The sequence below is a fragment of the Hemitrygon akajei genome, chromosome 9 (genome assembly GCF_048418815.1).
Source record: "Hemitrygon akajei chromosome 9, sHemAka1.3, whole genome shotgun sequence".
NCBI classification, from domain to species: domain Eukaryota; kingdom Metazoa; phylum Chordata; class Chondrichthyes; order Myliobatiformes; family Dasyatidae; genus Hemitrygon; species Hemitrygon akajei.
The window spans coordinates 54,945,587-54,973,226 of NC_133132.1; the positions used below are offsets into that span (position 1 = coordinate 54,945,587).

At 42.7% G+C, this 27,640-nt stretch overlaps 1 long non-coding RNA gene across 1 annotated transcript in view; it reads right to left on the minus strand.

The window, feature by feature from the left end:
• Positions 1-9,301: 9,301 nt before the first annotated feature.
• The window catches only part of LOC140732763 (uncharacterized), a 31,005-nt gene continuing 12,666 nt past the window's right edge, over positions 9,302-27,640 (minus strand). Inside the window, exon 2 of the long non-coding RNA XR_012100126.1 lies at positions 9,302-9,950. This is a non-coding gene — a long non-coding RNA (uncharacterized lncRNA). The remainder of the gene's footprint in view (positions 9,951-27,640) is intronic.

Here is a 27,640-nt window from a genome sequence, read left to right on the forward strand (position 1 = left end):
TTGTTGCCCTGCAGTTGGAATTTTCTTTTATATAATGTTTCATTACAGAGCTGCGAGTTTTCAGGCTGTGTAGAAAATTCCTGCTCAGGCTGATGGTTGGTCCACACAGCTGTAACTAAAAAAAATTAGAGAGAACGTTGCTGGGGGTGGGGGGGGGGGGTCAGTTTTGGGTTCCATCTATTTATAAAATATATAAACAATATATTCAAGTTTGTTGACTTCCATTTTCATGCCGACTGCACAATGGTAAACAAGAATGAATTGGGACAAGGAAGCAAAGGGGATTGGCTTAAATGTGGAAAACAGTGAGGTTATTTAACTTGACATCTAAAGCACGTGTAGAGTGCGCTTAAAATAGTACGAGATTGGGAAATGTTGAAGTTCAACGGCACCCAGGTGTCCTTGTACACAATTCAATGAAAGCCAGTGTACAAGTACAACAGGCAATTGGAAAGGCAAATAGGTTTTCGGATATCCCTTACCTCCCATATTCCCATTTCCCTCTCTGTCCCATCCATCTCTGGTCCTCCCATTTTTGCTTCTGTTCCCAGACATCCCCATCCCCAGATTCTCTTTCCACACATTTTTGTGTCCCTCTCCCTCCACTTACTACACACACTTCACCCACTGGATCCCCTCCTCCTCTGGTTCCATCTGCCCTTTATCTCTTCATGAATAGTTCCCATTATCACCTTCCTTGATTATCATATTCCAATACTGGGAGACTTTGTGTTCCTGTTTATCGGTCTTGTAGCTGTTTCCACCTTTACCCTCCCCTCTCCCCATCTGCCTCCGTCTATCCTTCTTTCTCTTCCCTGCTCCTGTCTCTGTCTCCCAAGCTCATCCACCCTTTCCCCCACCCTGCCATCCTTCACCCTTCCCCAGTCCACCAATCAACTTCTTGCCCTGTCTCAACCCTGTTCCACCCCCCCATGCTACCTGCATTATCAATCCTGATGGAGGGGTTCGATCTGAAATGTTGGCAATTATTTCACCCCCACCTCCCACAGGTGCTGTTCAACCCACCTAGCTTCTCTAGCAGATTGCTTTTTGTATCAGATTCCAGCGTCTACAGTCTCTTTGTGTCTCCAGATAAATGGTATTTTGGCCTTTATTGTTTGAGGCCTCGACAGCAAGAGTAAGATGTCTTACTGTGACAATATGGAACCTAGGGAAGACCATGCCTGGAGAACTGTGTAGAGTTTTAGTCTCCTTACCTAAAATAAATCTAAAAGAGCTAGAGCAGTGAAGATTCATCAGGCTGGTCCCTTAGATGGTGAATCCCCTCAGACCCTATCACATCTGTCGGGCATTTCCAACATTCTCTTTTTGGTTTCACTTCTTTGCATTGTCTCTGTTCTGCACTTTACAACTTTTACATATGGCTCTGCATGTTTTTCCTCTCTCTAAATATCCTAATTACTCGTTTAACCATAAGGCTTTGTAAACAGCATATCACCACAGCAACCATGGCTTCACCCCATCAGAGATATATATTCCCTTTGTACCGTCTATCCCTCTCCCACCCTCTCTACGATTTAAAACAAACTTGTTAACTCATTTCACAAACAAGAGAAAATCTGCATTTTCTGGAAATCAAAGTAATAGTACACACAAATTACCACAGGAACTCAGCAGGTCAGGCAGGAAAAGAGTAAACATTCAATGTTTTGAGTTGAGACCCTTCACCAGCACTGTGGTTTACTCTTTTTTCCCAATTCTGTGTGTGTGTGTATATATTGAAGTGAATTGACTTTATTACTTACATCCTTCATATACACGAGGAGTAAAAATCTTTACATTACACCTCCGTCTAAATGTGCAATGTGCAATTTTTAGTAATTTGCAATGAATATTATGTTCAACAGGACATTCAATGTAACATAGAAATACAGTTGTGTCAGCATGAATTAATCAATCTGATGGCTTGGTGGAAGAAGCTGTCCCGGAGCCTGTTAGTCCTGGCTTTAATGCTGCAGTACTGTTTTTCAGATGGTAGCAGCTGGAACAGTTTGTGGTTGGAGTGACTCAGATCCCCAACCATTCTTCGGGCTCTTTTTACACACCTGTCTTTGTAAATGTTCTGAATAGTGGGAAGTTCACACCTACAGATGCACTGGGCTGTCCGCACCACTCTCTGCAGAGTCCTGTGATTGAGGGAAGTACAGTTCCCATACCAGGCAGTGATGCAGCCAGTCAGGATGCTCTCAACTGTGCCCCTGTAGAAAGTTCTTAGGATTTGGGGGCCCATACCAAACTTCTTCAACCGTATGAAAGAGGCGTCGTTGTGCTTTTTCACCACTCAGCTGGTATGTACAGACCAGGTGACATCCTCGATGATGTTTATGCAGAGGAACTTAAAGCTGTTCACCCTCTCAACCCCAGATCCATTGATGTCAATCTCCATTCCTCCTGTAGTCCACAACCAGCTCCTTTGTTTTTGCAACATTGAGGGAGAGGTTGTTTTCTTGACACCACTCTGTCAGGGTGATGATTTCTTCTCTGTAGGCTGCCTCGTTATTATTTGAGATTAGGCCAATCAGTGTAGTGTCGTCAGCAAATTTAATTGGCAGATTGGAGCTGTGGATTGTGACACAGTCATGGGTATATAGAGAGTAAAGGAGGGGGCTTAGTGCAAAGCCCTGAGGAGCACCTGTGCTGAGGGTCAGGGGGCAGCAGTGAGGGAGCCCACTGTTACCATCTGCCGGCGATCTGACAGGAAGTCCAGGATCCAGCTACACAAGGCAGGGTGAAGGCCGTGGTCTCTGAGCTTCTTATCAAGCCTGGAGGGAATTATGGTGCTGAATGCTGAACTGTAGTCCAAGAACAGCATTCTCACATAAGCATCCCTCTTCTCCAGATGTGTAAGGATGGTGTGTAGACCTGTGGCTATTGAGTCACCTGTCGATCGGTTGATATGTGTGTGTGTATATAAGTACGTGTACATGTGTATCTGCCCTCTATATTTATGTGCTGTGTGTGTGTGTGTGAGTATGTGTTTCAGTTTCTCTTCACGTGCACTAGATACAGATGTCCCTACCAAGAGCTATATTAATTGCCCACCTCTCATCGTACTGAACTGAAAAGCTAAGAGTCAATCACATTGATGGACAGCAGTCACAAAAGGAACAGACTGAGGAAGATCGCCTTCCATGAAGAACGTCAGTGAACCAGATGTGCTCTCACACCATTCCACTGGTGTCCCAATTACCACATTAGCTAATCTTCCTTTGAAGAAACAACAGATTTATTTAATTACTTAAATTAAATTCCCCAGCTGCTTCAGGGAGATCTAAATACACCTCCCAGTCTAGCATCTATAATGTCAACCAACAAGCTACCATAAATTAGCCCTGGGCCTTCCTGTCATAACACATCGATCTTATTCACTGAATCAGTTTGTTTTGAGTGAAAAGCTGTGTGGGGTAAAGCAAAGTATTCTTAACTTGTGTATCTCTCAGCCCAAGGACAAAAGTGGTTAGCCGATTAGTGAGTTGGAAGATGTATTTGTCTTAGCAACAGATTTTATAGGACTTGGCAGGAGACGAGGGCATTTTCTTTTACGCCAGACAATACCTGGATCGCGTCAGAAGCATCAGTCTTGGACTGGAATGTGGTTACAGACTCTAGGCCTCACTGACTATAATCATCCACTTTGATTGGTACTGGGGAGAGAAAAAGATACAGTAAAATTCTGAGAATCAGGCTCGCTTGAATTATTGGAGACACAAGAGACTAGAGGTGCTAGAACTTGGAGCAACAACCAGTCTGTTGGAAGGTTGCTTGACTATTCCGCTCCTCTATCATATGCTTGTTACCCTTGGATCTTTGGCAGTGTTGGACTAGCAAATTTTCCAGACTATTGGACTTTAGAAAATAAATCAGTGACAGGCCCCTCAGTCCACAATGTCTGTGCTGAATCTAATGACAAGTCCAACTAGCCTCCTCTGCCTGTGTGCGATGTACATTCCTCCAATCTCTGTATAGTCCTGCACCTTTCTAAAAGCCACTTCACTGCCAATATGCTCCCTGCTTCCACCACCGTCCCTAGTAACCCATTCCAGGCACTCAACACTCTGTTTAAAAAAAAAACTTTCCTCACACATTTCCCTTAAACGTCACCCCCTCAATTTAAAGTATGCTCTCTACCAATAGCCACCCCCACCCCTGCCCCCCCCCTCAGTTTCATTTCTTGCTCCACTTACTCAGCAGTATAATAAAATTTCCATATGGATTTCACTGAGTTTGAAAGGAGCAGGAAATGTACAATTACTGAGTCAGCTCCTGCTACAAACATACCCTGTTCCTGACCCCTGGTGTTCTGAACCTGGCCACACGCTCAGCCTGCAGTGTGCAGCCAGTCTGTAGAGGACTCTGCACTAAAGATGACAATTCAGGTGTTCCTAGACAGCAAATCAGGATGAACTGGGAGATCCACTCCCTAATGAAGTCCAGGACTTCAGTGGTCCAATCAGGTGACCCTAACCTTTACAAGAAATTAGGATTCAACATGCAAAATACTATCATAGATGCCAAGAGACACTACCGGAACACAGTCAAGTCCCAGACCAGCCGTAAGTTGTAGCAGGGCTTACATATCATAACAGGCTACAAGACAAAATCATGCAACATCAATGGACAGTAGCACGTCCCTTCCTGATTAGCTTTGAACATTCTATACATGTTTTGAACGGAAGTGGATTGAACAGTCACTACCCGTCCCTACAGCATCCAATGCACCTGAACCCATTGTCATTATTGCAAACGTAAGTTAGCCTTGTACAGAGTGAATTCATGAAAAGCATCTGGCCCGGATGGTGTCCCTGGCCATGTTCTTAGATCCTGTGCAGACCACCTGGCAGGAGTACTTGCAGACATTTTTAACCGCTGCTTCAGTCTGAGGTTCCCACCTCCTCTAAGAAGACCAATATCATCCTAATACTGAAAGGTAATCAGGTCAACATACCTTAATGACTACTGCCCCACGGGTCTGACATCCGTTATTCATGAAGTGCTTCAAAAGCTGTAAGACTCCATTGCCAGGGTTCTGAAAAGTGGTTATTCCATCCATAATGCACCGAAGACATCACCAGTGCTAGTAAACGGACTCGAAATAATTGAAAGGCAAGGAACTTATTGCTACTGCTTCAAAAAAGGGTCCGAGGATTGGGGTAGTAAAAGGCCTCAATGAGAAGTGATTTCACTGAAGTATAAAACTCCAAGAAAGGTCAGCAGGATAGACTGCAAGTGGCCAGACCCCATGGGTGGAGAGCCTTGAACTAGAGTGAAATGGAGGGATGTGGATCATCTACAGACAGAAGAGATTTAATTTAATTTGGCATCATGTTTGGCACAGACATGGTGAGCTGAAGGGCCTCTCCCTGTGCTGTACTATGCTCTATGTATTCTCCGGTAAATGACTCACCTTCTGACACCAGCAAAGCCTTTCCAAACAGGTAGCATAATGCTCTACAGTGCCAGTGAGCTCCAATGGGGGTTCCATTCCTGCCGCTGCATGTAAGGAGTTTGTACGTCCTCCCTGTGACTGCGTGGGTTTCTTCTGGGTGCCCTGGTTTCCTCCCGCGTTCCCAAGACATGTGGTTAGGGTTAGTGAGTTGTGGTACGTGATGTTGGTGCTGGAAAAGTGACAGTGCTTGCGGGCTGCCCAGCACAATCCTCAATGATTTTATTTGATGCAAACGACGTGCTTCACTCTATGTTTCAATGATTCGATGTACATGTAACAAATAAAGTCTATCTATCTATCTATCTATCTATCTTTCCACCACCTACAAGACACAGGTCAGGAATTGGATGGAATGGTCTCCAGCTGTCTGGTTCCAGCACCAACTGAGGAGGTCAACACCATCTAGAAAAAGCCAGTCTGCTTCACTGGCACAAATATTCATTCTCTCCACTACTATTACTCTTACCATTGCTTTTCTCTGTCTTCATAATGGCTTAGTTTGTAATCTATCTATATATATATATATAGTTGGGAATTTAAGAAATAATTCAGTGTAATTATAATTGAAATTAAGCATCGATCTCTTTTAATATTCACTTCTTGTGTTCATTCATTGGCCCGCCTTCAATTAAACAATGGACAGCAACCTCATTTGGGAATCTATCTGGATACTGTTATCAAATCCAACAAAATAAAGGAATACGGCTACATCAGAGCAGCCAAAACTTTGCGTGCTTCAGAAACCACACAGCCTCTGCAGTATTATATCAGTCTCATCCCATGCTGTGGACCTCAGTTACCTCCCTACTACCTTGGCTATGCTGGTGTTTTATAATACTGTATTTAGACAAGAAAATGAGTTCAAATGTGAGGAACAATGGCCTCAGGAGAAGGGCTGAGGTTTTTATGAGGAAGATCTAAAGGTTGTAGCTGGGTCAGAAGAGCCACTTGCTAAACTATGTGCATATTTCCCATAAGAAGGCCAATAGTTTACCCCCATTGGTGGACTCCTAACCAATGACCAAGGGTAACAAACTGCTGGAGGAATTCGAGAGGCCAAGCAGTCCTCTTGCAGCTTGTTTGTTGCTCCAGGTTTCAGAATCTGCTATTTATTATGTCTCTAAAGATCCAAGGGTGCCTGTTTCTGGGAATTTCAATTTTTTTTTATATCAGTACTGGTCCAAGTCTGTAGGGCCCAGAATCACTAACCACAGTCTACTCCAAGACGAGTGTTTCTGATGCCAAATCTTGTTAGGTTCCCCTGGTGTTCATGCAGGTAATGTCAAACATAATGTGAGATTTTAGGCGGTAATCATTTCTCCTCAGTTGAAAACCTCAACCCTGTGGTGAACTGCACATACCTGTCTGGACACGCCCCTCTGCTGACTGCCCCTGTGGCTCCTCCCACAGACCCCTGTATAAAGGCGATTGGAGGCACTGCTCCTCCCTCAGTCTCCAGGATGTTGTGTGGTGGCCTCTTGCTGCTAATCGTGGTCTCTTGCAGCTAATAAAAGCCTATCGTTCGCCTCCCGTCTCCAAGAGTTATTGATGGTGCATCAAACCCCTTTTTGTATCTTCCACCATTCAACTTGTGTCTACCTATTGAACTTCCTACTGAAGGAAAGGGCCCTTTCTGTTTCTAGAATGAAATCAGAGAATTGTTATGACACAGAATGAGAGTATTTGGCCCATCAAGTTAGCCTTGACTTCTAGCAGAGCAATCTCTTCTGTCCTATTCTCCTAATCTTCAGCAGAGCCCAGCAAGATGTTTTCTCTTTGATGTTGACCACATTCCTTTTCAGAATCTCTGAGTTAATCTGTTTCCATGCCCTAAGGAGCAGAGTTCTTGGATATATCTCTAATCAGTAAAGGAACCAAGGGTCATGGGGAAAAGACAGTAAAGTGGACTGAGGAATGTTGGATCAGCAACGATCCTATGAAGGAACAGGTTTGAGGGGCCGAATAGCCTATCAATTTCCTACTTTATATGGTCTTAGTTAAATATATCTCTTTTACATAAACAGACACTAATGTACACACACACACACACACACACAGATATACAGACATACTTAGATGAGATGCATATGCACAAACTTAGACAAACACACACACATGCACAACCATAAATGCAGACATACACTGACACGTAAAGGCAAAAATACACAAAGACACAGAGACACAAACACATGCATATGGATATAGACACACAGACGGGCACACACACACGTACGTACGTCCACACCCTTGTGCGCACATGCACACACACGTGCACTCAGAGGCTTTTAGTATCAGGTTTATCCATACACTATTTCTGGCTCCAATACAACTACTTCATGTGTAGTTTTCCACCTCATTCTCTCCCCCTGCTGAGGCACAATGTTGCCTGGGAAACAGAGCTGTTGGCTGATGTGACAGTTATCTGCCAAGCTGTGTACATGATGTTTCAGGCCCAAACCATTACACAATTAATGCCAGTGCTCTGGAAACCACTTCCACCCTTTAATTGGTGCTTAAGTGCTCTTGCTTTCCTGCATATGTTATTTCTGGTATTCTCCATTATACCTTTAACCCTTTGCTGTCTATGTGAACAATTGATTTAGAGTAATATTTTTCCTGCCTCTTCACCATTCTAATTTCCTTCTGTCTCACACCTTCTCAGCTGAAGGACTGGCTATGATATTACTCCATAAGGATCTAACTCACCCTCATTTATTTTAACCTTGCCTTGTGATTCAGAGAACATGGCTAACGACATTAGAAACCATTCCTTAATACTTGGTTTGTAACTGGTTTGTAGAGCTGGAGTTATAAGGAGAGACTGGGTACTGGATTGTAGAATTTGAGCTGTCAGGAGAGATTGAATACTGGATTGTAGAGTTTGAATTGTCAGGAGAGATTGGATACTGGATAGCAGGGTTTGAGTTATCAGGAGAGATTAGATATTGCGTTGTAGGGTTTGGATTATCAGGGGAGATTGGAGACTGGATTGTAGAGCATGAGTTAACAGGAGAGATTGTATATTGGATAGTAGGGTTTGAGTTATCTGGACAGATTGGACATTGGATAGTAGATTTTGGATTATCTGGGGGATACTGGTTTGTAGGGTTTGGATTATCTGGGGGATACTGGATAGTAGAGTTTGGATTATCTGGGGGATATTGGATTGTAGGGTTTGGATTATCTGGAGAGATTGGATACTGCATTGTAGGGATTGAGTTATCTGGAGAGATTGGATATTGGATTGTAGGTTTTGGATTATCGGGGAGATTGGATAGGCTGGAGCACAGGGGGCAGAGAGGTGACATTACAAATGTTATAAAAAGGCATGTATAAGGTAGATAACCAGAGCCTGTTTTCCGTGGTGCAGGTGTCTAAAATTAGTCGGCGTCAGTTTCAGGTGAGAGGGAGGAAGTTTAAATGGGGTTCTGAGGCATTAGCTCATCACACAAAAAATAATAGGCCCCTGGAATGAGCTGTCAGAGGAGCTGCTGGTGAGGCAGGAATAGTCAGAACATTTAAGAAGGATTTGGACAGGTGCTTGAATGAGCATGTCACAAAGGGATTTGGGATTAATGCACGATTGTGGGATTAGCTTTAGTAGGCATAATATCCTGGATAGACACAGTGAGCCAACTGTATAACTCTATCACTTGCAAACGCACGCAAAGCTATTGTGCACTGGATTTTACAAGCCAGAGGCAAACTGAGGTCAGGACTTGGTGTTATAAGATAACTGTTTGTGGAAGCAGATGAGTAATGTACTGGGAAGGTAGCCAGAACATTAGCCAACAGTATAGGAACACGGGGGATGCACCGAGATGTAGTAAGAGCTGGTACAATCAATGATTTAATTCAAACAGGAGAGGCAAATCAAAAAAACAGCATGTACAATCCTGGAATGTTCCTTAACTCACCAGATAATAAATTAACGTAATCACATATTAAATAGATACGTTGTCGTTATTTGACTTCAGTTGATCTTTGGAAGGGCACAATTAATTCAACTCTCTGGTGCCCTTCAGAGATTTCAGTCTGACGTTTCTGGTGATATCAGGACCAGTCAAGCCTCCACATGTGTAATACTTGATAAGTCTGATGTGGTCATCAAGGTTACTACATGTCATGGTCTGATCAGTAGGATAAATAGAAACAAGCAGTATTTCCTAACTATCAATCCTGCATCCTGACGAATGATAAATGTCTCTACCTTACCAATGACCCAACAATAGCCCTTACCTTAACTAGAACTGCCACGACACACCGATCTCCTGGCCGGACATCGACCTCTGATTCCACCCCCCCCCCCCCACCCCCATCTCCAGAGCCATGAAATCTTGGACCTCCGAAGGTGAGCGAAGCTCTTAGTCCATGCTCTTGGCATGCCGAATATCGGCCAGTCACGAAACCCTGAGAGCGGGTCCCATTTCCGCAAAGAACCAAAGTCAGCATGTAACTCCAGGTCAGGGTCTTCAAAAGAACACTGAAAGGGAAAAATAGAGATATTAAAGTTGGAAATAGCCCTTTTTAGCCATTCTCAGCCCTTTTCCAAAATATTTTTATTCACAATAGTCTGCTGTTCTGGATGATGCAAGTACTTTGTTGAATTTATCACAAATATGCACTGGACTGCACCACGTCACCCAAAATTGTCCCTTTAGATGGCTGCCCTTCAGAGTTTGGATCAAAATTATTTTATGTAAAGGGGTCACATCAGTGAAAGAGATGAGAGGAAAATGCCTTGCAGGGGCACCACATGGAGAAAAACATGAGGTAGGGAGTCCTAGTGAAGACATACAGCACAATGACCTTTCTAGAAGAGCTCCCACCTCTCAGCTTCAGTAACCTAGGTTCAAATCTGACCATGTGGAGTGTGCAAGCTCTACCTCTCATAGCATGGAGATTGCTCACGTGCCCTAGTTTCCTCCCGCATTCCAAAGGCCTGCAGATTGGCAGGTTAGTGGCCCCTTGTATGTAGGTGAGAGGCAGAATCCGTGGCAGGCAGTTGATAGGAATGCAGGGAGAACAAAATGGCATTAGTGTAAGTTTAGAGTAGATGGGTGTTTGATGGTTAGCATGGACTCATTGGGCACTAGGCATGTTGCTGTACTGTATGTCTCTGACTGGAGAACATGAAATGCAGTAGCATCCCAAGTGGACAAGACTCTTTGAATATTTAGTGATTACAATGGGTCACTCAATTCAGCTGACAGCTGAAGAGGATTCATTTAGAGAACTGTCAAGAACCAAAATGTTCACCAAACCAGATCTCAGCTGAAGGGGGTTATGGAGAACCAGAAATATTTGATGATTAATTGACATTAGAGTCATTATTCATACATAAATTACATTATTCTGTGAAATTATTATCAAAGATCTTTCAAAGTATCATGGACAAGATACTACAAGAAATGCATAGTTCTTCATGTATTTAAAATGATGTACACGGGGCAATATTACAAGACTAAGAGTGACTGAGTGAGCACAAAGTAAAGCTGAAAGGAAGTAAGTTGTTCAGCAAGTAAATGTAAATCAGAAGCAGGTTTATATCGTGAAATTTGTTGTCCTTTCAGCAACAGTACAATGCAATACACAATAATAGAAAAAACATGAATCACAGTAAGTATATATATTAAATAGTTAAATTAAATAAGTAGTGCAAAAATAGAAATAAAGTAGAGAGGTAGTGTTCACGGGTTCAATGTCCATTCAGAAAACAGATGGCAAAGGAGAAAAAGCTGTCTCTGAATCATTGAGTGTGTGCCTTTAGGCTTCTGTACCTCCTTCCTGATGGTAGCAATGAGAACAAGGCATGACCTGGGTGATGGTGGTCTTTAATGATGGATGCTGCCTTTTTGAGGCATCACTCCTTGAAGGTGCCTGGATACTACAGAGGTGAGTGACCATGATGCAGCTGACTAAGCTTACAACTCTCTGAATCTGATTTTGATCCTGTGCATTAGCCCTTTCCCAACCCAGAGGGCGATACAGCCAGTTGGAATGCTCTCCTTGGTAAATGTGTAGAAATTTGCAAATGTTTTTGGTGACATACTAAATTTCCTAATGAAATACAGTGGCTCTCGTGCCTTCTTTTCTGCATCAATATGTTGGGTCCAGGATAGATCCTCAGAGATATTGACACCCAGGAACTTGTTACTCACTCTTTCCACTTCTGAATACTCTATGAGGATAGAGGGGTCAGAAGTGGAGTGGATGCAACGTGAATGGATGCAGAAGTCAAAGAAAATGTGGAGATATTGGAGACATTAGAGACTGTGGATACTGGAATCAGAAGGTGTAGATGCTCAAATCTAGAGCAAAACAAAAATAAACCAATGGAGGAACTCAATGGGTCAAGCAGCATCTGTGGAGGGAAATGGATGGTCAATGTTTTGGGTTAAAACCCTCCATCAAGACTAAAGAAAGAAAAAGAGAAGGCTGTTGTGAAGGCAGTAAATGTTGGCAAGATTGAAGAAGGTAGTCATTCTGAGGTGTGGTAACCACTATGTTTGCTTCCTGCCAAATTGTGCAAGAATTACATCAGCTTCAGAAGAAAAGCAGAAACAGAAAGCCCTTTGATTCATTTAAGGAGAGTCTTGAAAATAGGTCTTAGTAACCTTCTATGTTACATGTCCAAATGCTCAATGTTTTAAGTTGGGGGTAGGGCTGTAATAAATAATGTAACGCATAAGGATTGGGAAAACATTCAGATGTGTTTACGTCGCATACAGAGTCTTAGGTAAAACAATGTTGAGACAGGCCCTTCAGCTCAGCTCATCCATGCTGATCAGAATGTTCACTTAAACCAGTCCCATTTGCCCAAGTTTGATCTGTATCTCTATGAACCTTTCCTATCCATGTACCTGACCACGTGTATTTTAAATGTTGTCATTATACCTGCATTTATCCTTCCCTCTTGGGGCTTATTCCTTATACACACAACCCTTTGTATGAAAAGGTTGCCCCTCGGATCCCTATTAGATCTTTTCTCTCTCAGCTGAAACCTTTGCCCTCTAGATCTGGAATCCCATACTATGGGGGAAATACTGTGACCAATCAGTCTATGCATAAATTGCAGAAGCGTGAGAGGAATTATGATCAAATTGTAAACTATGTATGCATTATGGTTTGAGCTTGGAGCAAAGTATTTTCAACAACTATTCGGCAAACCTTGGTCACAGCCTATAAGCATATGAAGGTGATTCGTGGTCATAGGAAATCAACATCAGTAGAACCTGTATTAAGAATGAGTGAGTACTTTTCTTAATATGATTATATCAATGACTATAAACATTTTAAATTACAGATATATTGCTCAAAGTTACTGTTGTGAAAATTCAAACACAGGGTATACGAGTATACATAGACTAATGTATTTTTACATCAGTGGAGCTAGTGGAAAGGACAGAAGGGGATATCTTTCTAAGCCAGCAGGTATATCTTTTTGGAGATGAAGATGGCTATTGAGACCTTTGCATAAGGTACGCATTGAGTGAAGTAGAAAGGAGATCAACAATTTGAATCTGATACCTCAGAGTGTTGTAGATTCTAGGCCATTAGATGTATTGAAGATGCACTTAGGTGTAACATTGGGGATTGAGGTTATGGAGGATTAGTACAGAAGTAGAGTTAAGGCCAGTTTAATTCAGATATGATCACACTAATTGGGTGGGTCTGAGAGGCCTGAAGGCCTAATCCTGCTCCTATTTCTTTTTGGTCTTAAGTGTTCTTGAAAGAGTAAAGAGAAAATTTACAAGGACATTGTTGGATCTGGAGGACCTGCGTTATAGGGAAAGGTTGACTAGGTTAGGACTGTATTCTTTGAAACATAGAAGACTGAGAGGAGAGTTGATAGATGTATACAAAATTGTGAGGGATATAGATAGGGTAAATGCAAGCAGGCTTTTTCCACTGAGGTTGGGTGGAGCTACAACCAGAGGTCACAGCTTAAGAGTAAAAGGTGAATAGTTTAAGGGGAATATGAGGGGAAACTTCTTCACTCCGAGGATCATGAGAATGTGGAATGAGCTGCCACCACAAGTGGTCCACATGAGCTCGATTTCAACGTTTAAGTGAAGTTTGGTTAGGTACATGGATAGTAGGAATAAGAAGTGCAGGTCATTGGAAGTAGGCAGTTTAAATGGTTTATGGTATGGACTAGATGGGCCGAATAGCCTGCTTCTGTGCTGTACTTCTCTATGACTGCATATTTTACACATAAGTTGATATAGAAGGAAGCCACATGGTCCATCACATCCATGCCAACTCCAAAGGGAGCAATCCCACAAGTCTTTTTCCCCGAGAGACTGTTTTCTTTACCACATGCCTTCAACTACGTTTAGTTCATTGGCCACTTATCTATGCTAAGGGGTAATTTACAGCAGACAATTAACCTACCAACTCCACCATGATGGTTTCAAAGCCGGTTGAGAAAGGAGGAGGGTTGGGCATGGGGCTAGCAAGCCCATCCTGTGAAAACCCTGAACCACAGAAACACTAACAAAAGTTCCAAAGACCTATCCCTGGGAGAGGAAGGATATTCGCAGATGAGCTACACCTGGGGACAACTTGACCAGAGGAATCTGGCAAGCTGCTGTAGGCAGTCTATGCCCCAGAAGGGGCAATGAACTCAAGAAGAAGAGTTAACTTACCCACCCACAAGTCTTAGGGATATGTGAGGAAAGCCCACCACACACTATCATGAAGAGAAATGGACTCCAAGAGATGCATCACCTGGGGTGTGGGTTGAAGTTAGTCTCTGAAGCTGTGAGATAGCAGTGCTAACTGCTATATTATTCCTCACTCAAAATGTGTAGAAGTGAACTGTGTTGGGTTCTGTCAATGGTAGAATTTGCTATCATCTTTAACTTCAGGAAATGGGGTAGAGTTACTCACCCCTGTACCTATTTATGATATTGAGGTGGAAATGGCTGAAAGCTTCGGGTTCCGAGATGTAAATAGTACCAATAGCTTGTACAGGTCCAACGATTTGCATCTGGGGAGAAACACTCGTGTGGTGAGTGGAAGATTCTGGGACGAGCTGATGGGAATGTCGGCAGAATTAAAAGTGAGATTGATGAAACTGGGAGTTTCATGGTTAGTGTAGACTCAGTGGACTGAGAGGCATGTTTCAATGCCACTTGAAACATAGAACATAGAACAGTACAGCTCAGGCACAGGCCATTCGGCCCACAATGTTGTGCTGAACCAGCTAAAAAGCAGATCAAAATCACCCAAAACACTAATCCCTCCTACCTACACCATGTCCATATCCCTCCATCTTCCTTATATCCATGTGCCTATCCAAACGTCTCTTAAAAGCCTCTAATATATTTACCTCTATCACCATACCAGGCAGTGCATTCCTGTCATTCACTACTCTCTGAGTAAAAAACTTATTTCTCGCATCCTTTTTGAACCTACCCCCCTCACCTTCAATGTGTACCCTCCCGTATTAGCATTTCAACCCTGGAAAACAGATACTCCTTGTCTTCTCTATCGATGCCTCTCATAATATTGTAAACCTCTTTCGGATCTCCCTCAGGCGCTCCAGAGAAAACAGCCCAAGTTCATCAAGCCCTCATGATAGCACATACCCTCTAAACCAGGCAACATCCTGGTAAACCTCTTCTACGCCCTCTCCAAAGGCTCAAAAGGGAATTACAGAGGCAGGAGAGAGGAGTCGAACAAAATTGATTGGAAAAGAACACTGGCAGGGATGATGGCAGAACAGCAATGGCTAAAATTTTGGGAAGCAATTCGGAAGGCACAGGATAAATACATCCGAAAGAGGAAGAAGTATTTTAAAGGAAAGGTAACAGAACTGTGGTGAACAAGAAAAGCCAACATAAAAGCCAAAGAGAGGGCAAAAATTTGTGGGAAGTTAAAGGATTAGGAAGCTTTCAAATACCAACAGAAGGTAACTAAAAAGTTATTAAGAAGGTAAAGAAGGAATATAAAAGTGTGCTAGCCAATAATATTAAAGAGGATGCCAGAAGTTTTTTTTTCAGATACATCAAGTGTAAAAGAGAGGCGAGAGTGGATATTGGACCACTGGAAAACAATATTGGAATGGTAGTAATGGGGAACAAGAAAATGGTGGACGAACTGAATAAGTATTTTGCATCACTCTTCACGAGCAGCATGGTGGAAGTTCCAGGTGTTAGGGGGCATGAAGTGTGTGAAGTTGTCATAACTAGAGAGAAGGTTCTTGGGCAACTGAAAGGTTTGAAGGTAGATAAGTCAATTGGACCAGATGGTGTACACCCCAGCTTTCTGAAAGAGGTGGCTGAAGAGATTTTGGAGGCATTAGTAAGGTCCTTTCAAGAATCACTAGCTTCTATAATGGTTCGAACAGACTGGAAAATTGGAAATGTCACTCATCTTTTCAAGAAGGGAGAGAGACAGGTAATTATAGGCCAGTTAGTCTGACCTTTGTGATTGGGAAGATGTTGGAATCGATTGTTAAGAATGTAGTTTCAGGGTACTTGGAGGCAAATAGTAAAATAGGCCATAGTCAACATGGTTTCCTCAAGAGAAAATCTAGCCTGACAAATCTGTTGGAATTCTTTGATGAAATAAATAGCAGGATAGACAAAGGATTTTCAGTTGATGTTGTGTACTTGGATTTTCAGAAGGCCTTTGACAAGGTGCCACACATGAGGTTGCTTAACAAGGTACGAGCCCATGGTATTACAGGGAAGATTCTAGCATGGATAAAGCAGTGGCTGACTGGCAGGAGGCAAAGAGTGGGAATAAAGGGAGCCTTTTCTGGTTGGTTGCTTTTCTGACTAGTGGTGTTCCACAGGGGTCTGTGTTGGGACCGAAACCTTTTATATTACACGTTAATGATTTGGATGATGGACTTGATGGCTTTGTTGCAAAGTTTGCAGATGATATGAAGACAGGTGGAGGGGTGTGTAGTTTTGAGGAAGTAGAGCGACTACAGAAGGACTTAGACAGATTCAAAGAATGGGCAAAAAAGTGGCAGATGGAATACAGTGTTGGGAAGTGTATGGTCATGCACTTTGGTAGAAGAAATGAAAGGGTTGACTATTTACTAAGTGGAGAGAAAATACAAAAGACAGAGACACAAAGGGACTTGGGCATCTTATGCAGGAATCCCCGAAGGTTAATTTCCAGGTTGAGTTTGTGGTGAGGAAGGCAAATGTGATGTTAGCATTCATTTCAAGAAGTCTAGAACAGAGGTCACCAACGTTTTTTTGCACCGCGGACCGGTTTAATATTGACAATATTCTTGCGGACCGGCCGAGGTGGGGGGGGGGGGGGGCGCGGTATGGGTGTTAATATCGACCGGAATATAGGTTATAAGTCACTTATAAATGGCAAATACACTCAATTTCGTTTCTAAAAGGGTTTATCTAATGAAGTTAATACTGTATTAAACACACAGCGCATATTTTCCTCGCATGGACATAGTGATAAGTCAATTATAACTCACTTAAGTCAACAGCATCATAACATTTTAAGTAACGTTTGGATATTAAACACACAATGCATATTTTCCTCGTATGAACATATAAAATCATTGCAACACACCAGTGAGAGGACACGGTAAGGGCCGGAGGTCCCCGTACTGGGACCGTAGCGGTTGCAGTCCAGAGAAAGTGACCGACCAAGTGAGGAGTGCAACCGGACGCGCGCCCACCCCCCCTGTAGGTCGGTAGGATTCATTGGCCGACAAAAATTTGGCCCGAGCGATGACTTTCAGTAAATCGCAGCGAGGTAGCTGCTCTGCTACTTAACGAAACCCTGATCCCGAATTAGGTCGTCTGCGAATATTTTAGCACCGGGTTCCCCACAAACATTCGGTGTGCTAAGTAGGTTCAGAGGCGGCGCCCATCTGTCCATGCTCCAGGCCAGGAGCAACGGCACTTCCAGCCGGCCACGTGAGGCGGCCGGTTACCTGAGGCCACCAGTGATCCCTGGCACGAGGGTGTCACTGCGTTTAGGCGACTGATGACCTCACATGCGTAATGTTCTTGCGTGCGTTCAAGTTCAACAGTGGGCGTGACAGGGAATGAGGAAAGGTGCAGCTGACTCATATCGTCTCATGTCACCAAATCATATTGTTTTCTCGCGGCCCGGTGGTTGGGGTCCACTGGATTAGAATATAAAAGCAAGGATATAATGTTGAGACTTTATAAAGTACTGGTGAATCCTCACCAAACATGGTGAGTAGTTTTGAGCCCCTTAGAAAGGATGTGCAGAAACTGGAGAGGGTTCAAAGGAGGTTCATGAAAATGATTTCAGGATTGAATGGCTTGTCATATGAAGAGAATTTGATGGTTCTGGGCCTGTATTCACTGGAATTCAGAAGAATGAGGGGTGACCTCTTTGACACCTGTCGAATGGTGGAAGGCCTTGATAGAGTGGATGCAGAGAGGATGTTTCTTATGGTGGGAGAGTCTTAAGACCAGAGCACACAGCCTCAGAATAGAGGGCCATCCTTTTAGAATGGAGATGAGGAGAAATTTCTTTAGCCAGGGAGTGGTGAATCTGTGGAATGCATTGCCACAAGCAGCTGTGGAGGCCAAGTCTTTATGTATATTTAAGGCAGAGGTTGATAGATTCTTGATTGGTCAGGGAATGAAGGGACATGGAGAGAAAGCAAGAGGTTGAGGTTGAGAGGAAAAGTGGATCAGCCATGATGAAATGGTGGAGCAGACGATGGGCCAAATAGCTTAATTCTGCTCCTCTGTCTTATGGCCTTATGCTCTAACCATCCTTCGTATAGTGGGGGTGACCAAAACTGTGTGTGATATTCCAGATGTGGCCTACCAGAGTTTTATAAAGTTGCAGCATAACCTCTTGAGTTTTGAACACAGTGCCTCGACTAATAAAAGCAAGCATTCCCTAAGCCTTCTTAACCACCTTATCGATCCGTGTAGCCACTTTCAACAAGCTATGAACTTGGTTTTGTGTCTTTAAGCTTAAGGAGAGCTGGAACAAATTGAAAAGGGGCTAAATTTGTAATTAAAGTGTATTAATTTCTTTTTTCAGTCAATCTATACATAGTGTAGTGAGAGGGTTAACTTGAGCAGCATTTCATGTCTTCTTGTGTTTCTGTTTATTCCGTGTTCTCAGATTCAAAGAAGAAATGCATACACATGCACTATAGTGTTAGTGTAGATTATCGACTCAAAGCTCTGGAACATGCTTTGAGACCACAGCTTTCTGGATCAGAGGCTCGAGTGCTGACTACTAAACCACAGCTATTTTAGTTATGTCTGGCACCACCTTTTAGTCTCGGTCCCAGTTTATTACCTGATCCACTCCCTGTCACCACTGTGCAGAGAACATACACAGTGCTCTTCTTGAATGAAGCTTGAAGCAGCTGGGGCACAAGGGGGGGGGAGTTAAGAGAGACCGGCTGTTAGAGATCTCCGTCCTGAATGAACTCGCTAGGGGGTAGAAACTGGAAAGTTGGCACTGATCAACTCTATGAACTTGGCTCCAGAACCAGTAGGCTATGAATATAAACTTATGGGCAACCCGACCTACAGAAGGGCAGATAGTCTCATGGTTACCTTGGAAACATTGGTATAGATGAAAAAAAAAGACTTGGGTGCCCTTGACATCCCTCTTGTTTCTTCCTAGTGCGAAGTGTTTGGAAGTGTGGCCTCTAGTTTCAAACAGGAAACACTGCAGCAGATCTGTTCACAGCAAGCTTTCACTGACAGGACTATGGCATTGATTAGGGCAAAACAAAATCAGTCCAAATTATGGTTCTTGACTTGAAATTTGACTGTCCACTTCCCCCTACAGAGGCTGCCTGACCCAAGGATTCCATCCAGAAGATTGTTTTTATTCCAGATTCCAGTATCTGCAGTCTCCTATGTCTCCTCTGATCTTGATTAGATCCTCAATTTATCAATATTTAGTTTATGAATTCCCATTATAATGTCATTAGCACTTCATGTTATGTGTCTTTAGTTTATGAATTTATTTATCACATTTAATTTTATGGAATTTTATTAGAAATTATAAATTTACAGTACTGCAAATGTCTTTGGCACGTATATATAGCTAGGGTATGTATTGCACTGTTCCACACAAAATAACAAGTTTCATTACATTTTTGAGTGATGATAAAGCTGATTCTGATATGGGGCTCTATTGTGGACTGAGAGTGGGAAGGGGGCAGGGAGAGGGCAATCATGGTTGGGAAAAAGGGAAAGGAGAGGGGAGAGCACAGGAAGCATCAGAGAGACATTCCGTAGTGATCAATAAACTGATTGTTTAGAATCAAATGACCTTGCCTAGTGTCTCAGGGCTGGGTGTGTCTGAACCAGCACCATCCCTCTACCCCATCTTCTCTGCCACCTGTCCCACACCCCTCCACTCTCACCATTTCCAACATTCTTTGCTCCCGGCAGATGTACAAACTCGCTCTCCGCTCAACGTTGACAAATACAGTACTGTGCAAAAGCCTTAGGCACCCTAGCTATACACACGTGCCTAAGGCTTTTGCTCAGTACTGCATTTTCCTCTGTAATAAGTAGCATGCCATTCTTGACCCCTGCAAACAAACTACAAAACAACACTAACTGGCACTGTGCAGAACTCCGCCTTTTTCCTTTGCAATGCATTGAGATCATTTATGTGGCCTGAGCGTCTGGCAGTACTCTGGATTGTTATGTAAAAGATGCACTTTTCCAACTCTCTGCTGGAGCATAAATTGAAGCCATGTGTCTGTTCGTAGAAAGTGATCCATTGAGCTGGAGCAAACAAACATGCATTCAGGTTAAAATAAATGACATTGGTTAAAAACAACACCTTAACTGTGTAAGAGTCAGAGGGGGTAGGAGGAGAGTGATGGTTCAATGCACTTATGATTTAGTAATGGACCACATGTAGCAGCTTCTGAAGGTACTTTCAGGGGATGATTGTGTAGGGACGAGAGAAAGTTAAAAATAGTATACAGAGTCATAGAAAGCTATGCTACCGAAACAGGCTCTTCAACCCATTGATTCCGCATCAATCACCTGTTTACACTGATAGCACATTAATCACATTTTTCACTCTCCACACATCCTCATCTACTCCCTCCCAATTCTGCTGCTCACCCACGCACCGAGGGAACACGAGGAAAGTGTGGTGAAGGGAGACAGAGTTCTGATAGGTCAAACGATCTCCTTTGCTACTGTAATAATCTGTGGGATGGGGGTCACTCAAATCCTTCAATCTCTGATGCCAACAAGGCTTAATGAGACACTGGGAGAAATCAGGCAGACTTACCTTTGCACAAACGTTGATGGAAATCCAGCACTCCCTCACCCAGGGATGATGATTGAAGCCTGCCAGCTCGGACACTTCTAGAATTTCATTAAGAAATTGATAAGGAAGCCAAGGCAGAGAATTGGGCTACAGATCATCCCTGATCTAATCAGAGCCCCAATAAATTGGAACTGGAGTTCAGCATGGAGTAGATGGGCCAAAGGGACTGTTTCTGTGCGGCAGTGTTCTATGACTCTATGACACAAATGGGGTACAGACTCCAGAAGCTCAACACTATATGGGCCATGGAAGGCCATTTGATAGGCACCCCAGTTACAACCATTCATTCACTCCAGTGCGATGCATCTATAGGATGCACTGCAGCAAGACACCAAGACTCCTTCGAAAGCATCTTCCAAACTCATGACCTCTACCAGCTAGAAGGTTAAAGGCAGCAAAAGCAGGAGGATGCCACCACATGGAAGTTGCCTTATAAGCCACACACTATCCTAATTGGAAACATATCGCTGTTCCTTCACCATCACCAGATCAAAGTTCTGAAACTCGTCTCCCAAACAGCTTCAATGGTATACCTACACCTCAAGTACTGCCTCAGTTCAAGAGTGCAGCTTATCATCACTAGTTGCATCACGGCCTGGAATGGAGGCACCAATGGCATTGAACGGAAAATCCTCCATGAAATAGTGGTATGGCTGTCCATCACAGCCTTCCCCACCATTGAGCACACCTACACGGAGCACTGTCGCAGGAAAGCAGCATCCATCATCAAGGACCCCATCACCAAGGTTATGCTCTAGTCTTGCTACTGACATCAGGAAAAGGTACCAGAGCCTCAGGAGCCACACCACCAGATTCAGGACCAGTTACTACTCCTTGACCATCAGGCTCTTGAACCAGAGCGGATAACTTCACTCACCCCATCACTGAACTGTTTCCCACAACTTGAAAGTGAGTTGACTCACTTTCAAGGACTCTTCATCTCATGTTCTGGATATCTGTTGCTTATTTATTTATTATTATTTTCTTTTTCTCAGCTCATGGTAAAACCTGAGGTACGGATATAACCAAGCACACTCATTTCTCAATTGCTAGGAACTTTCGGACTGTTCTAGTGGTGTTTAGCTTTCTGAGGATTTACATAGATATTACTGTGTAGCCATAATTGTTCAATGCTATTGTGTAGTGACTTTGAGATGACACTAGTTGTAGATATTACTATCGGGACAGTGTATACCTTGTTCATGTTCCAAAGTCTTTCAATTTCCTCTTTTAATTCAGCAGATTTCTGGTGTTTTTCACGTACTGATTTCTGTAAGTTATGTGTGTTTGGAATGGATATACCTATTAAGCAAGTTGTTTTTGCTTTTTTATCCCGTATTATTATGTCCGGACGGTTATTATGGATTATTATTATCATTCATCATCATCACCATTATTTTCTTCTATACTTTCATAGATCATTGTCTTTTTCATATGGTTTTTTGCCCATCCTGTTGGGTGCAATCTTTCATTGATTCTATTGTGTTTCTTGTACTTACAGTGAATGCCCACAAGAAAAAGAATCTCAGGATTGTATATAGTGACATATATGTACTTTGATAATAAACTTACTTTGAGCTTTGAACTTCTGAACTCAAACACAAGGGCAGGTAGGGATGGGGAAGTAAATGTTGGCTGAGCCAGTGAGACCTACATTCCTTGAATGAATATAAACACATCACCCCTAATATAATCAAACAAGCCTGTCAAATGAGGTAGAAATAGTCCTAATCTATCCCACCTGGCCTGATAAATGTGATGCCCAACACAGAAGAGCGACATCACATAGGACATAGCAGCCTGCATGACAGGCACCCCATTGACAGCCACTCTCAACTGACAAATGACAGGCCAGGAGCTTCATCCACACTTTGGTTGAGGACCTGCAGTGTTCAGCAAACAGCGGGCTGGAGCCCTCATCCATTGCTTGATCCAGACTGCTGCCAAGGATAGTATCTGTCCAATTGCATCATTAAAGCACAGGAGACATCATCCTTTCCTCATCCAGGCACAGCTCGTTCATCTCATTGTTGCCATTGGAGTCACGTCTACAAATCCCATTTGCCAGCACTTTGCCTAAACCTTATTCGAGCACACAGTTAATGGAAGGACCTTTTACTACATCAAGGGATCCTGAGATCCAAGGAAGTGGCTGGACAAGTTAATAGTATGTTAAGCAAGGCGGATAGCATGGTAAACAGGGGGTATAGTATACTTGCTTTTATTAGATGAGGCACTGAGTTTATGAAGCTAGGAAGTTTTGTTGCAGCTTTATAAAACTCTAACTAGGCCACATCTGGAGTGTAGCCTTCAATTCTGGTCAGCTAGCTATAGAGAGGAGGTGGAGCAGAAAGGGTTTAACATATGCCATAAGGAAAGGCTGGACAAATAGATTGTTTTGTCTAGAATGGTAGAAGCTAAGGGCAGACCTGGTGGAACTTTATAAAATTATGAGAGGCAATGAGAGAGCAGCCAGCTGATATCTGTTTCTTAGTGTCAAAATGGACATTACTAGAGTATGTTCATTTAAGATTTTCAGGGTCAAAATGCCTATTACTAGAGCGTGTGTATTTAAGGTGAGAGGGGTAAAGTTCAAAGAAAATGTGCAGGGAAGTTTTCTTTGCACCGAGAGTGGTGGGGACCTTGAATGTGCTGTCAGGGATTGTAGTGGAGGCAGATATGATAGAGACATTTAAGAAGCTATAGAAAGGCACGTAAATATGCAGAGAATGGAGGAATATAAACTATATGTAGGTAGAAGAGATTAATTTAAATAGGCATCATTTGCTTAATTAACTTGACACAATCTCAAGGGGCAAACAACCTCTTCCTGTGCTGTACTGTTCTACGTTCAATGTTCCATGTTAACTTTCTAACGAATCATCAATGTATTGGGATGAAGACCTGCATCAGGATTGATGATTCAACCATTGTGCTTGTATTAATTGAAAGCCAAATGCATTGTTTGACTGTGTCATTGTTATTATTGAGACACGTTGGGTGACACAATGGTGCAGCTAGTGGAAATGCTGCCTCCGTGCTTCCTGAAGCTCAAGTTCAATCCTGGCAGTGGGTGCTGTCTGTGCAGTTTGCATGTCCTCCATGTGACTCTATGGGATTCCCTTGGGTTCTGTATTTTCCACCCTTGTCGTGATGACTTAACTGCCCACTGTAAATTGCTCTTGGTTCTCAACGGTGAGTAGAGTCACCTGCCTCTCATTTTCAGCTCGTCACCTGCAGCCTATTTAAACTCAGCTTCCTTTCACAGTCCTTGTTCATCCATTGAACCAGCCAGCCTTAACCAGTTACTTCTATCCTTCAGTTACCTTGTGGCCTTGTCATGTTCAGTATCTGTTCTCTTGTTTTGTGGCCCCTTGTGGCTTATTATTTTGTAATTTATTATTAAAATGCTCGCTCACTGCTGAATCGTCTCCACTGTTCTGTGTTTTGTTCAAACCACCTCTACATTTCCAGCTACAAAAGGCAGAAAATGTAGGGGAAAGGAGAAGGGATATGGTATTGAGATTGAGAATAAACCACAATTGTATTGGATGGCAGAGAAGGGTTGAATGGATTACCCTAGCACTTATGTTTGTATCTACCCCCTCAATGATAGTCATATACATAGTCATCCAGGCCATTAACCTCTCAGCTGTCTGCCTCTCTTTCTCTTTCTTAACTTGTAGTAATCCACCTTCCTTCAACAGTTTGATACTGATAATCTACAATGCATCCCACTTTACTAAAGAATTGATTTTAAAAACATTCTTCCCATCAATGTCCCTCTATGGCCTCATCTGACTGTAACCTTCCATCTCATGGCTAATAATAATCTAATCCCCATTTAAATCCTGGGAGGACAGCTTGAATATAATGACAGATCAAGAGGAAGGTGCAGAAGAACCAAAGAGTTATAGAGCCACTCAGCACAGAAGTAAGCCCTTTGGCCCATCTGGTCCATGCAAACAAAGATGACATCCAAGCTAATCCCATTTGCCAGCATTTGACTCATAACCTTTTAAACCCTTCCTATCCATGCACCTGATCAACTGTCTTTAAAATGTTGTTATTGTCACTGCCTTCTGGCTGCTCATTCCACATGCATACAATCCTTTGTGTAAAAAAAAGTTGCCCCTCAAGTTCCTAATAAATCTTTCACCTCTCTTCTTAAACCTAATCCCAGGAAGAAGATTGACAGCATTCATCCTATCCATGCCCCTTATAATTTTATATGCCTCTATAAGTCTCCTATGCTCCAATGGATAAAGTCCCAGCCTTCCAATTTTTCCCTATAACTCAATCCTTTAAGTCCTGGCAACATCCTTGCAAATCTCTTTTGTACTCTTTCCAGCTTAACAAGGTCATTCTTGTAACAGAGTGACAAAAATTGAAGACTATTTCCAAGAGCTGTATCACTAGCATCTCACTCAACCACACCATGACCTACTAACACCTCTACTCAGTGCCCTGAGGTAAGACTTAATTTGACACACACCCAGAAAGAGAGAGAGAACAAATTCAATCTGAGTGATCATCAATGCTGATTTCTGAAATTCTGTCCCATGGACAACCAGATCAATGGGAAGTTTCAGGAGGGCAGAGACAGATGTAACTCAGTACACTCGTTACAGAGCCAGGGTCGTGGCAGGGAAAAGCACCACAAGAAATGTTATTGGGAGGTAACAATTCTTGATATCATTGCACATCGAATCTCACACTTCTCTGCACAGACTAATTGTGTGATGCAGTGTCACAAGAGCACTATTTAACAATATGGCTTTGAGCGGGGTCAGTGGACTAAAATTTGGAAACAAGAGCTCAAACACATAGTAATTACCCTACAAGCAAATGCAAGGATGGGTTGCTGTCTTGTTGACTTTAAGAGGCTAGTTACAAGCAAAACTTTTGAAAAGGCTCTTGTGAAGTAATAAGCAGTGCCAGCACATGTTGAGGCTGCCAACCCTGCTAGATTGCCCTGGAGTCTTGAGGAATTAAAGGCTAATTCCAAGTCTACAGAGCAGCAAGAAAAAGCCAAGGGAATAGTCACATGAGCACTAAACTGAAGACATCTTTTCAGAACATGTTGTTTTGATATTTATTTATTATAAAATATTGTTATTCAGTAAGTTTGGCTCTGGCATGAATCAGTCTGGGTCTCGTGCTTAGTCTGCCTTTGAGTCTCTGCTGTTATATCAGTCTTTGTCTCAGTTTCTTGTTTAACCAGTCTCTGTCCCGATCTGTTTATTCAGTCTCTGTCTCAGTTTCTTGTTTAACCAATCTGTCTCGATCTCCTGTTTAATCAATCTTTGTCTCAATCACTTGTTTAATCAGTCTCTGTCTCGATCTCTTTTTTAATCATTCCTTGTCTCAGTCACTTGTTTAACCAGCCTCAATCCTTTTAAAATCAGCATCTGTCTCATCCTGCTGTTTTATCATGATCTGGATGCATCACGACTTGGTATTGCAACTGCTTTGTGTTAGGCTGCAGGAAGCTGCAGCCGGTTCAGCACATCATGGAAACCAGACTCCCCTCCATGGACTCTGCCTACACTGTTCACAGTCTCAGTAAATTAGCCAACATAATCAAGATCCCAACCACCCTGGACATTTTCTCTTCTGCCCCCTCCCATGGAGCAGAACATACAAAACCCTAAAAGCATATACCATCAAGCTCAAGGACAGCTTCTATCCCAATGTTATGAGACTATTGAATAGTCCCCTCACAAGATAAAATGGAGTCTTGACCTCACAATCTACCTTGTCATAGCTTTAGACCTTACTGTCTACCTGCATTGCACTTTCTCTGTAACTGTAACACTTTAGTTTGCATTGTTAATGATTTCCATTGTACTTCCTCAATGCACTGATGTGATGAAATGATATGTCTGGATGACATGCAAAACCAAGTTTTTCATTGTGCCTCAGTTTTAGGAATTATTCTGGAGTTATGTGAAGACAGCAGATATTAATTCAGACAGAACCAGGCTTCAGTTCTAATGAACTAGTCTTCATTTTGAATTGTAAACTGTAAGGAGTAAATTGAAATTAAAGGCACAGGCTGGCCCACAGACAAGAGACTGCATATCAGCCGAATGTTAAGGCACTGAGGTTGCGTTGTGCCTTGCATCAGCTATGGGTTTAAGGAATTATAAATAAATTCAGGGAAGAGTTCCAGCCCGGGTATTTGAACGTTCAGAGGAGTCTCCTTCTCAAGATATGTAATTCAAAGAATCATTGCAAATCCAAAATATTGAAGTAGACAATGTCATTGTAACTATTGAAATTGTATTGAAGTACTTCCTGTTACCGTTGACCTTAAGGGTATAAAAATGTAATGTACTTATGGGTTTGTGAGCCTCCACCGAGAGGGTCGCTAGAAGAATGCCTGCCTGTTGTGTTGAATAAAGACTTCAATATCAGTGTCTCTCCAGTGACTTAGTTCATTGTCACAATATTCAGTACATGTGACAATTAAAAAAAAGTTATAACTAATCGGCCACTGTCTCAATCTACAGTTCAGTCAGTCTCTGGAGTGCAGCTCCAGCAACACTGAAAGAGCTTGACACCATCCAGACAAAGCAGCTTGCTCGGTTGGAACCCTTTCCAACACCCTGAGCATTGATTCCCTCACTACCAGTACGGCATGACTGCGGGGTATACGACCGACAAAATACTCTGGAGTTACTCACCACTCTATCTAGCATCACAGTTTTACCACCCACAATCTGCAGGTTCCCCTCCAACTTACACACTGGCCTGATTTGACTGCAATATTGATCACATTTACCGACAACATATATTACTGATCTTTTATTACTACTGGTCTAAATACTCCTTCCTCAACTAAATTTGGGGCGCATCTTCACCAGAGGT